The following is a 12,105-nucleotide window of genomic DNA, read 5'->3' as shown; positions in this document are numbered from 1 at the left end:
CACTTTCATATACTAGTGGGAATTTTACATTATACAACTTGCCTTGTATATTCCAATGATGGGCTTTCTCAAAATTGCCCTAGGTCTTCATGAGCAAGCAAGTTGGATGCACACCCACTTAGTTTCTTTTTGAGCTTTCATATACTTATAGCTCTAGTGCATCTGTTGCATGGCAATCCCTACTCAGTCACATTGATATCTATTGATGGGCATCTCCATAGCCCGTTGATACGCCTAGTTGATGTGAGACCATCTTCTCCTTTTTGTCTTCTCCACAACCACCATTCTATTCCACCTATAGTGCTATATCCATGGCTCACGCTCATGTATTGCGTGAAGATTGAAAAAGTTAGAGTATGAAACAATTGCTTGGCTTGTCATCGGGGTTGTGCATGATTTAAATATTTTGTGTGGTGAAGATGGAGCATAGCCAGACTATATGATTTTGTAGGGATAACTTTCTTTGGCCATGTTATTTTGAGAAGACATAATTGCTTTGTTAGTATGCTTGAAGTATTATTATTTTTTATGTCAATATAAACTTTTGTCTTGAATCTTTCTAATCTGAATATTCATACCACAATTAAGAAGATTTACATTGAAATTATGCCAAGTAGCACTCCGCATCAAAAATTCTCTTTTTATCATTTACCCACTCGAGGACGAGCAAGAATTAAGCTTGGGGATGCCTGATACGTCTCCAACGTATCTATAATTTTTGATTGCTCCATGCTATATTATCTACTGTTTTGGACTATATTGGGCTTTATTTTCCACTTTTATATTATTTTTGGGACTAACCTATTAACCGGAGGCCCAGCCCAGAATTGCTGTTTTTTGCCTATTTCAGTGTTTCAGATAAACGGAATATCAAACGGAGTCCAAACGGAATAAAATCTTCGGGAACGTGATTTTCTCACCGAACGTGATCCAGGAGACTTGGACCATGCTCCAAGGAACAAAAGAGGCAGTCACGAGGGTGGGGGGCGCCCCCCCCCCTAGGGCGCGCCCCCTGCCTCGTGGGCCCCTCGTTGCTCCTCCGGCGTACTTCTTCCTCCTATATATACCCACGTACCTCCAAACTATCAGAACAGGAGCCAAAAGCCTAATTCCACCGCCGCAACTTTCTGTATCCACGAGATCCCATCTCGGGGCCTGTTCCGAAGCTCCGCCGGAAGAGCGCCGTCATCATAGAGGGCTTCTACATCATCATAGCCTCTCCGATGAAGTGTGAGTAGTTTACCTCAGACCTTCGGGTCCATACTTAGTAGCTAGATGACTTCTTCTCTCTCTTTGAATCTCAATACAAAGTTCTCCCCCTCTCTTGTGGAGATCTATTCGATGTAATCTTCTTTTTGCGGTGTGTTTGTTGAGACCGATGAATTGTGGGTTTATGATCAAGTCTATCTATGAATAATATTTGAATCTTCTCTGAATTCTTTTATGTATGATTGGTTATCTTTGCAAGTCTCTTCGAATTATCCGTTTGGTTTGGCCAACTAGATTGGTAGTTCTTGCCATGGGAGAAGTGCTTAGCTTTGGGTTCGATCTTGCGGTGTCCTTACCCAGTGACAGAAGGGGCAGCAAGGCACGTATTGTATCGTTGCCATCGAGGATAACAAGATGGGGTTTATTTCATATTGCATGAATTTATCCCTCTACATCATGTCATCTTGCTTAAGGCGTTACTCTGTTTTTAACTTAATACTCTAGATGCATGCTGGATAGCGGTCGATGAGTGGAGTAATAGTAGTAGATGCATCGTTTCGATCTACTTGTCACGGACGCGATGCCTATATACATGATCATGCCTAGATATTCTCATAACTATGCTCAATCCTGTCAATTGCTCAATAGTAATTTGTTCACCCACCATAGAATACTTATGCTCTTGAGAGAAGCCACTAGTGAAACCTATGGCCCCCGGGTCTATTCTCATCATATCAATCTCCATTACTTTAATCTTGCTTTGCTTTTTTACTTTGCCTTTACTTTTTACTTTGCATCTTTATACCAAAAATACCAAAAATATTATATCTATCAGATCTCACTCTCGTAAGTGACCGTGAAGGGCTTGACAACCCCTAATCGCGTTGGTTGCGAGTAGCTATTGCTTTGTGCAGGTACGAGGGACTTGAGCGTGGGCTCCTACTGGATTGATACCTTGGTTCTCAAAAGCTGAGGGAAATACTTACGCTACTCTGCTGCATCATCCCTTCCTCTTCGGGGAAAACCAACGCAAGCTCAAGACGTAGCAATATTTCAGGCAAATGCCGGAATTGAGAGATATGAAGTCTCCAATAAGTTCTACAGCTGCGAGATGGAGGAGAATAGTTCTGTCAATGAATATATACTGAGAATGTCTGGGTACCACAACCACTTGACTCAACTGGGAGTTAATCTTCCTGATGATAGTGTCATTGATAGAGTTCTTCAATCACTGCCACCAAGCTACAAAAGCTTCCTGATGAACTATAATATGCAAGGGATGGATAAGACAATTCCCGAGCTCTTCACGATGCTAATGGCTACGGAAGTAGAAATCAAGAAGGAGCCTGAAGTGTTGATGGTTAACAAGACCACTAGTTTCAAGAAAAAAGGTAAAGGGAAGAAGGGGAACTTCAAGAAGAACGGCAAGCAAGTTGCTGCTCAAGTGAAGAAGCCCAAGTCTGGACCTAAGCCTGAGACTGAGTGCTTCTACTGCAAAGGGACTGGTCACTAGAAGTGGAACTACCCCAAGTATTTGGCGAATAAGAAGGATGGCAAAGTGAAAGGTATATTTGATATACATGTTATTGATGTGTACCTTACTAATGCTCGTAGTAGCGCCTGGTATTTGATACTGGTTCTTTTGCTCATATTTGCAACTCGAAACAGGGGCTATGGATTAAACGAATATTGGCTAAGGACGAGGTGACGATGCGCGTGGGAAATGGTTCCAAAGTCGATGAGATCGCCGTCGGCACGCTACCTCTACATCTACATTCGGGATTAGTTTTAGACCTGAATAATTGTTATTTGGTGCCAGCGTTAAGCATGAACATTATATCTGGATCTTGTTTGATGTGAGACAGTTATTCATTTAAATCAGAGAATAATGGTTGTTCTATTTATATGAGTAATATCTTTTATGGTCATGCACCCTTGATGAGTGGTCTATTTTTGTTGAATCTCGATAGTACTGATACACATATTCATAGTATTGAAGCCAAAACATACAAGTTTAATAATGACAGTGAAACTTATTTGTGGCACTACCGTTTATGTCATATTGGTGTAAAGTGCATGAAGAAACTCCATGCTGATGAACTTTTGGAATTACTTGATTATGAATCACTTGATGCTTGCGAACCATGCCTCATGGGCAAGATGACTAAGACTTCATTCTCCGAAACAATGGAGCGAGCAACAGACTTGTTGGAAATAATACATACTGATGTATGCGGTCCGATGAGTGTTGAGGCTCGCTGTGGGTATCATTATTTTCTGACCTTCACAGATGATTTGAGCAGATATGGGTATATCTATTTGATGAAACATAAGTCTGAAACATTGGAAAAGTTCAAAGAATTTCAGAGTGAAGTGGAAAATCATCGTAACAAGAAAATAAAGTTTCTACGGTTTGATCGTGGAGGTGAATATTTGAGTTACGAGTTTGGTCTTCATTTGAAACAATGTGGAATAGTTTCGCAACTCACGCCACCTGGAACACCATAGCGTAATGGTGTGTCCGAACGTCGTAATCGTACTTTATTAGATATGGTGCGGTCTATGATGTCTCTTACTGATTAACGCTATCATTTTGGGGTTATGCTTTAGAGATGGTTGCATTCACGTTAAATAGGGCACCATCTAAATCCGTTGAGACGACACCATATGAACTGTGGTTTGGCAAGAAACCCAAGTCGTCATTTCTTAAAGTTTGGGGCTGCGATGCTTATGTGAAAAAGCTTCAACCTGATAAGCTCGAACCCGAATCGAAGAAATGTGTCTTCATAGGATACCCAAAGGAGACTGTTGGGTACACCTTCTATCACATATCCGAAGGCAAGATATTCATTGCTAAGAATGGATCCTTTCTAAAGAAGGAGTTTCTCTCAAAAGAAGTGAGTGGGAGGAAAGTATAACTTGATGAGGTAATTGTAACTTCTCCCGAATTGGAAAGTAGTTCATCACATAAATTAGTTCTAGTGATTCCTACACCAATTAGTGAGGACGCAAATGACGATGATCATGAAACTTCTGAGAAAGTTACAACCAAACCTCGTAGGTCAACCAGAGTAAGATCCGCACCAGAGTGGTAGGGCAATCCTGTTCTGGAGGTCATGTTACTTGACCATGACGAACCTACGAACTATGAGGAAGCGATGATGAGCCCAGATTCCACAAAATGGCTTGAGGCCATGAAATCTGAGATGGGATCCATGTATGAGAACAAAGTGTGGACTTTGGTTAAATGGATCTTCAAGAAGAAGACTAACACTGATGGTAATGTTACTGTCTACAAAGCTCGACTTGTTGCAAAAGGTTTTCGACAAGTTCAAGGAGTTGACTACGGTGCGACCTTCTCACCCGTAGCGATGCTTAAGTCTGTTGGAATCATGTTAGCAATTGCGGCATTTTATGATTATGAAATTTGGCAAATGGATGTCAAAACTGCATTCCTTAATGGATATCTTAAAGAAGAGTTGTGTATGATGCAACCAGAAGGTTGTGTCGATCCAAAAGGTGCTAACAAAGTGTGCAAGCTACATCGATCCATTTATGGACTGGTGCAAGTCTCTCGGAGTTGGAATATACGCTTTGATAGTGTGATCAAAGCATATGGTTTATACAGACTTTTGGAGAAGCCTGTATTTACAAGAAAGTGAGTGGGAGTGCTACCTCTTGAGCATGCGTTGGTTTTCCCTTGAAGAGGAAAGGGTGATGCAACAAAGTAGCGTAAGTATTTCCCTCAGTTTTTGAGAACCAAGGTATTAATCCAGTAGGAGACTACATGCAAGTCCCTCATACCTGCACAAACAATCAAGAACCTTGCAACCAACGCAATAAAGGGGTTGTCAGTCCCTTCATGGCCACTTGCAAAACTGAGATCTGATAAAGATAATAAGATAAATATTTTTGGTATTTTTGTTGTATATATTGAAAAGTAAAGATTGCAAAATAAATGGCGACGGAAATAACTAGTGACGGGAAAATAATATAATGGAGAATAGACCCGGGGCCCATAGGTTTCACTAGTGGCTTCTCTCAAGATAGCATAATATACGGTGGGTGAACAAATTACTGTCGAGCAATTGATAGAAAAGCGCATAGTTATGAGAATATCTAGGCATGATCGTGTATATAGACATCACGTCCGTGACAAGTAGACCGAAACGATTCTGCGTCTACTACTATTACTCCACAGATCGACCGCTATCCAGCATGCATCTAGAGTGTTAAGTACATAAGAACAGAGTAACGCATTAGGCAAGATGACATGATGTAGAGGGATAAACTCAAGGAATATGATATAAACCCCATCCTTTTATCCTCGATGGCAACAATACAATATGTGCCTTGCTGCCCCTGTTGTCACTGGGAAAGGACACCGCAAGATTGAACCCAAAGCTAAGCACTTCTCCCATTGCAAGAAAGATCAATCTAGTAGGCCAAACCAAACTGATAATTCAAAGAGACTTGCAAAGATATTTAAATCATGCATAAAAGAATTCAGAGAAGAACCAAATATTGTTCATAGATAATCCTTATCATAAACACACAATTCATCGGATCTCGACAAGCACACCGCAAAAAGAATTACATCGAATATATCTCTAAGAGAGTCGAGGAGAACTTTTTATTGAGATCCAATGAGAGAGAAGTCGTTTAGCTAATAACTATGGACCCGAAGGTCTGTGGTAAACTACTCACACATCATCGGAGAGGCTATGGTGTTGATGTAGAAGCCCTTCATGATCGATTCCCCCTCCGGCAGAGCTTCGGAAAAGGCCCCAAGATGGGATCTCATGGGTACAGAAGGTTGCGGTGGTGGAAATAGGGTTTCATGGTGCTCCTGGATGTTTTTAGGGTATATGAGTATATATAGGCGAAAGAAGTAGGTCGGTGGAGCTGCGAGGGGCCCACGAGGGTGCGGGCGCGCCTGGCCCCCCTGGGCGCGCCCTCCTACCTCGTGGCCAGCTCGCTGCTTCCTTGATGTCCACTCCAAGTCTCCTGGATCACGTTTGTTCCAAAAAAGATCCTCGCGAAGGTTTCATTCCGTTTGGATTCCATTTGATATTCCTTTTTTGTGAAACACTGAAATAGGCAAAAACAACAATTTGCACTGGGCCTTCGGTAAATAGGTTAGTCCCAAAAATAATATAAAAGTGCATAATAAAGCCCATTAAACATCCAAAACAGATAATATAATAGCATGGAACAATAAAAAATTATAGATAAGTTGGAGACGTATCAAGCATCCACAAGCTTAATTCCTGCTCGTCCTCGAGTAGGTAAATGATAAAAACAAAATTTTTGATGTGGAATGCTTCCGAATATAATTTTCAAAGTAATTCTCTTTATTGTGGCATGAATGTTCAGATCCGAAAGATTCAAGATAAAAGTTTAATATTTACATAAAAAATAATACTTCAAGCATACTAACTAAGCAATTATGTCTTCTCAACATAACATGGCCAAAGAAAGTTATCCCTACAAAATCATATAGTCTGGCTATGCTCTATCTTCACCACAAAAAATATTTAAATCATGCACAACCCCAATGACAAGCCAAGCAATTGTTTCATACTTTTGACGTTCTCAAACTTTTTCAATCTTCACGCAATACATGAGCGTGAGCCATGGATATAGCACTATAGGTGGAATAGAATGGTGGTTGTGGAGAAGACAAAAAGGGAGAAGATAGTCTCACATTAACTAGACGTATCAACGGGCTATGGAGATTCCCATCAATAGATATCAATGTGAGTGAGTAGGGATTGCCATGCAATGGATGCACTAGAGCTATAAGTGTATGAAATCTCAAAAAGAAACTAAGTGGGTGTGCATCCAACTTGCTTGCTCACGAAGACCTAGGGCATTTTGAGGAAGCCCATCATTGGAATATACAAGCCAAGTTCTATAATAAAAAATTCCCACTAGTATATGAAAGTGACAACATAGGAGACTCTCTATCATGAAGATCATGGTGCTACTTTGAAGCACAAGTGTGATAAAAGGATATTAGCATTGCCCCTTCTCTCTTTTTCTCTTTTTTTATTTGGGCATTTTCTCCTCTCTTTTTATGGCCTCTTTCTTTCTTCTGGAGTCTCATCCTGACTTATGGGGGAATCATAGTCTCCATCATCCTTTCCTCACTGGGACAATGCTCTAATAATGATGATCATCACACTTTTATTTACTTAGACCTCAAGAATTGCAACTTGATACTAGAAAAAATATATGACTATGTGAATACCTCCGGCGGTGTACCGGGATATGCGATGAATTAAGAGTGACATGTATGAAAGAATTATGAACGGTGGCTTTGCCACAAATACGATGTCAACTACATGATCATGCAAAGAAATATGACAATGATGAAGCATGTCATAATAAACGGAAGTGTGGAAAGTTGCATGGCAATATATCTCGGAATGGCTATGGAAATGCCATAATAGGTAGGTATGGTGGCTGTTTTGAGGAAGATATATGGTGGGTTTATGGTACCGGCGAAAGTTGTGCGGTACTAGAGAGGCTAGCAATGGTGGAAGGGTGAGAGTGCGTATAATTCATGGACTCAACATTAGTCATAAAGAACTCACATACTTATTGCAAAAATCTATTAGTTATCGAAACAAAGTACTACGAGCATGCTCCTAGGGGGATAGATTGGTAGAAAAAGACCATCGCTCGTCCCCGACCGCCACTCATAAGGAAGACAATCAATAAATAAATCATGCTCCGACTTCACCACATAACGGTTCACCATACGTGCATGCTACGGGAATTACAAACTTTAACACAAGTATCTCTCAAATCCACAACTACTCAAATAGCATGACTCTAATATCACCATCTTCATATCTCAAAACAATCATCAAGTATCAAATTTCTCATAGTATTCAATGCAGTTTATATGAAAGTTTTTATTATACCCATCTTGGATGCCTATCATATTAGGACTAATTTTATAGCCAAAGCAAATTACCATGCTGTTATAAAAGACTCTCAAAATGATATAAGTGAAGCATGAGAGATCAATAATTTCTATAAAATAAAACCACCACCGAGCTCTTAAAAAGATATAAGTGAAACACTAGAGCAAAATTATCTAGCTCAAAAGATATAAGTGAAGCACATAGATTATTCTAATAAATTCTGATTCATGTGTGTCTCTCCAAAAGGTGTGTACAGAAAGGATGATTGTGGTAAACTACAAACCAAAGACTCAAATCATACAGGACGCTCCAAGCAAAACACATATCATGTGGTGAATAAAAATATAGCCTGAAGTTAAGTTACCGATGGATGAAGACGAAAGAGGGGATGCATTCCGGGACATCCCCAAGCTTAGGCATTTGGTTGTCCTTGAATCTTACCTTGGGGTGACATGGTCATCCCCAAGCTTAGGCTCTTGCCACTCCTTATTCCAAAATCCACCAAATCTTTACCCAAAACTTGAAAACTTCACAACACAAAACTCAACAGAAAATCTCATGAGCTCCGTTAGTATAAGAAAACAAACCACCACTTCAAGGTACTGTAATGAACTTATTCTTTATTTATATTGGTGTTAAACCTACTGTATTCCAACTTCTCTATGGTTCAAACCCCCCGATACTAGCCATAGATTCATTAAAATAAGCAAACAACACACGAAAAACAGAATCTGTCAAAAACAGAACAGTCTGTAGTAATCTGTAGGTCTCGAATAATTCTGTAAATCCAAAAATTCTACCAAATTAGGAAGACCTAAATAATTTTTATTTTGACCTACTGCAATTGGAATCAGTATTTTATCTCTCTTTGGTTAAAAACGAAAATTATTCTCGTGAGCGCATACTTTCTGGTTTTTCCAGCAAGATCAAACAACAATCATCCAAGAAGATCCTAAAGGATTTACTTGGCACAAACACTAATTAAAACATAAAAAAACACAATCATAACATAGGATAGATGATTTATTTATTACTAAAAAGGAAATAAAAACAAAAATAAAATTGGGTTGCCTCCCAAAAAGCGCTATCGTTTAAAGCCCCTAGTTAGGCATAAAAGCAAGAATAGATCTAGATATTGCCGTGATAATGATAAGGTAAATCGCGAAACCTCATCTCATAGTCCCTACGTTCAACAGGAAGTTTCCTTTGTGGCAAGCAAAAGTAATCAAAAGGGCTAAATTTAAGTCCCCAAGATCAAGCTCGGGAGGTATTGGTTCCTCCTTTGGCCCCTCATATTGCACAACGAATTCATCATTATAAGCATTCTTTTGGCAAAAAGTTATGAGTTTTTGTTCAAGGGAAAAACCTAACTCATTGTTGTGGATAGCAAAATTATTGTTAAGTTCAAAAATCCTGTCAACTAGAACATCGGCAGGAACCTTTTTTCTAAGGTTTTCATTAAAAGCAACATGATCTAAAGATCATAAGAGCATTATGTCTTCTTGATAAAAAAAGGATTGCTTCTATGGGAGGACGGCCGACATCCACCCTATAATGCGCAAAATTTTCATTGGCTTCTTTTATTATAAATCTGAACTCATGAGCTAAAAAGATGGTAGCTGCTCGCTTAACAGAAGAATGCTCAATACTAGAAAATTCTAGAGAAATCCTTTGAATGCAAGGGTGCATATGAATAAATTGTATTTCAAGTTCCACTATGAGCAAAGATATAGCATCCGCAAAACTAGTTCTACGAAGAATAGACCCTCCCATAGTGGGCAAAGCACCGACACAAGTAAAGAAATCTTGAATGACTCCTTTTCCAATAATATTACCACTACCAATCCGAAACTTTTTAGTGTGTAAAATAGTAGGTTCTTCACGAGGATAATCAAAAGCATCAACATTTCCCCTATCATTACTACTACCCTTTTCAATGATAACCTCCCCAGTTTCAGACATGATGGCAACAAACCGCACTGAGAACGAACACACAAGAGGCAAGCGGAAAAAAGACGAACGGAAAAGAGGCAAATAAAACGGCAAAGGTGAAGTGGGGGAGAGGAAAACAAGAGGCAAATGGAAAATAATGTAATGCGAGGGATAAGAGTTTGTGATGGGTACTTGGTATGTCTTGACTTGTGCGTAGATCTCCTCGGCAACGGCGCCAGAAATCCTTCTTGCTACCTCTTGAGCATGCGTTGGTTTTCCCTTGAAGAGGAAAGGGTGATTCAGCAAAGTAGCGTAAGTATTTCCCTCGGTTTTTGAGAACCAAGGTATCAATACAGTAGGAGACTACACGCAAGTCCCTCGTACCTGCACAAACAATCAAGAACCTTGCAACCAACGCGATAAAGGGGTTGTCAGTCCCTTCACGACCACTTGCAAAAGTGAGATCTGATAAAGATAATAAGATAAATATTTATGGTATTTTTGTTGTATAGATTGAAAAGTAAAGATTGCAAAATAAACGGCGACAGAAATAACTAGTTGACGGGAAAATAATACAATGGAGAATAGACCCGGGGGCCATAGGTTTCACTAGTGGCTTCTCTCAAGATAGCATAATCTACGGTGGGTGAACAAATTACTGTCGAGCAATTGATAGAAAAGCGCATAGTTATGAGAATATCTAGGCATGATCATGTATATAGGCATCACGTCCATGACAAGTAGACCGAAACGATTCTGCATCTACTACTATTACTCCACACATCGACTGCTATCCAGCATGCATCTAGAGTGTTAAGTTCATAAGAACAGAGTAACGCATTAGGCAAGATGACATGGTGTAGAGGGATAAACTCAAGCTATATGATATAAACCCCATCTTTTTATCTTCGATGGAAACAATACAATACGTGCCTTGCTGCCCCTGCTGTCACTAGGAAAGGACACCGCAAGATTGAACCCAAAGCTAAGAACTTCACCCATTGCTAGAAAGATCAATCTAGTAGGCCAAAACAAACTGATGATTCGAAGAGACTTGCAAAGATATTTAAATCATGCATAAAAGAATTCAGAGAAGAACCAAATATTGTTCATAGATAATCTTGATCATAAACCCACAATTCATCGGATCTCGACAAACACACCACAAAAAAGAATTACATTGAATAGATCTCCAAGAGAATCGAGGAGAACTTTGTATTGAGATCCAAAGACAGAGAATAAGCCATCTAGCTAATAACTATGGACCTGAAGGTCTGTGGTAAACTACTCACACATCATCGAAGAGGCTATGGTGTTGATGTAGAAGCCCTCCGTGATCGATTCCCCCTCCGACAGAGCACCGGAAAAGGCCCCAAGATGGGATCTCACGAGTACAGAAGGTTGCGGCGGTGGAAATAGGGTTTCATGGTGCTCCTGGATGTTTTCAGGATATATGAGTATATATAGGCGAAAGAAGTAGGTCGGTGGAGCTGTGAGGGGCCCACGAGGGTGGGGGCGCGCCTGGCCCCCGTGGGCGCGCCCTCCTACCTCGTGGTCGCCTCGCTGCTTCATTGGCGTCCACTCCAAGTCTCCTGGATCATGTTTGTTCCAAAAAAGATCATCGCGAAGGTTTCATTCCGTTGGATTCCGTTTGATATTACTTTTCTGTGAAACACTGAAATAGAAAAAAAACAGCAATTTGCACTAGGCCTTTGATTAATAGGTTAGCCCAAAAATAATATAAAAGTGCATAATAAAGCCCATTAAACATCCAAAACAGATAATATAATAGCATGGAACAATAAAACATTATAGATACATTGGAGACGTATCAGGGAGCTCTGTAGCATTTCTGATATTATATGTGGATGACATATTGTTGATTGGAAATGATACTGAATTTCTGAATAGCATAAAAGGATACTTGAATAAGAATTGTTCGATGAAAGACCTTGGTGAAACTGCTTATGTATTAGGCATCAAGATCTATAGAGATAGATCAAGACTCTTAATTGGAATTTCACAAAGC

This window comes from Triticum urartu, chromosome 2A (genome assembly GCF_056163025.1).
Source record: "Triticum urartu cultivar PI428250 chromosome 2A, HENAU_Tu73, whole genome shotgun sequence".
In the NCBI taxonomy this organism is placed as follows: domain Eukaryota; kingdom Viridiplantae; phylum Streptophyta; class Magnoliopsida; order Poales; family Poaceae; genus Triticum; species Triticum urartu.
Note: the sequence above shows the minus strand (reverse complement) of the source record.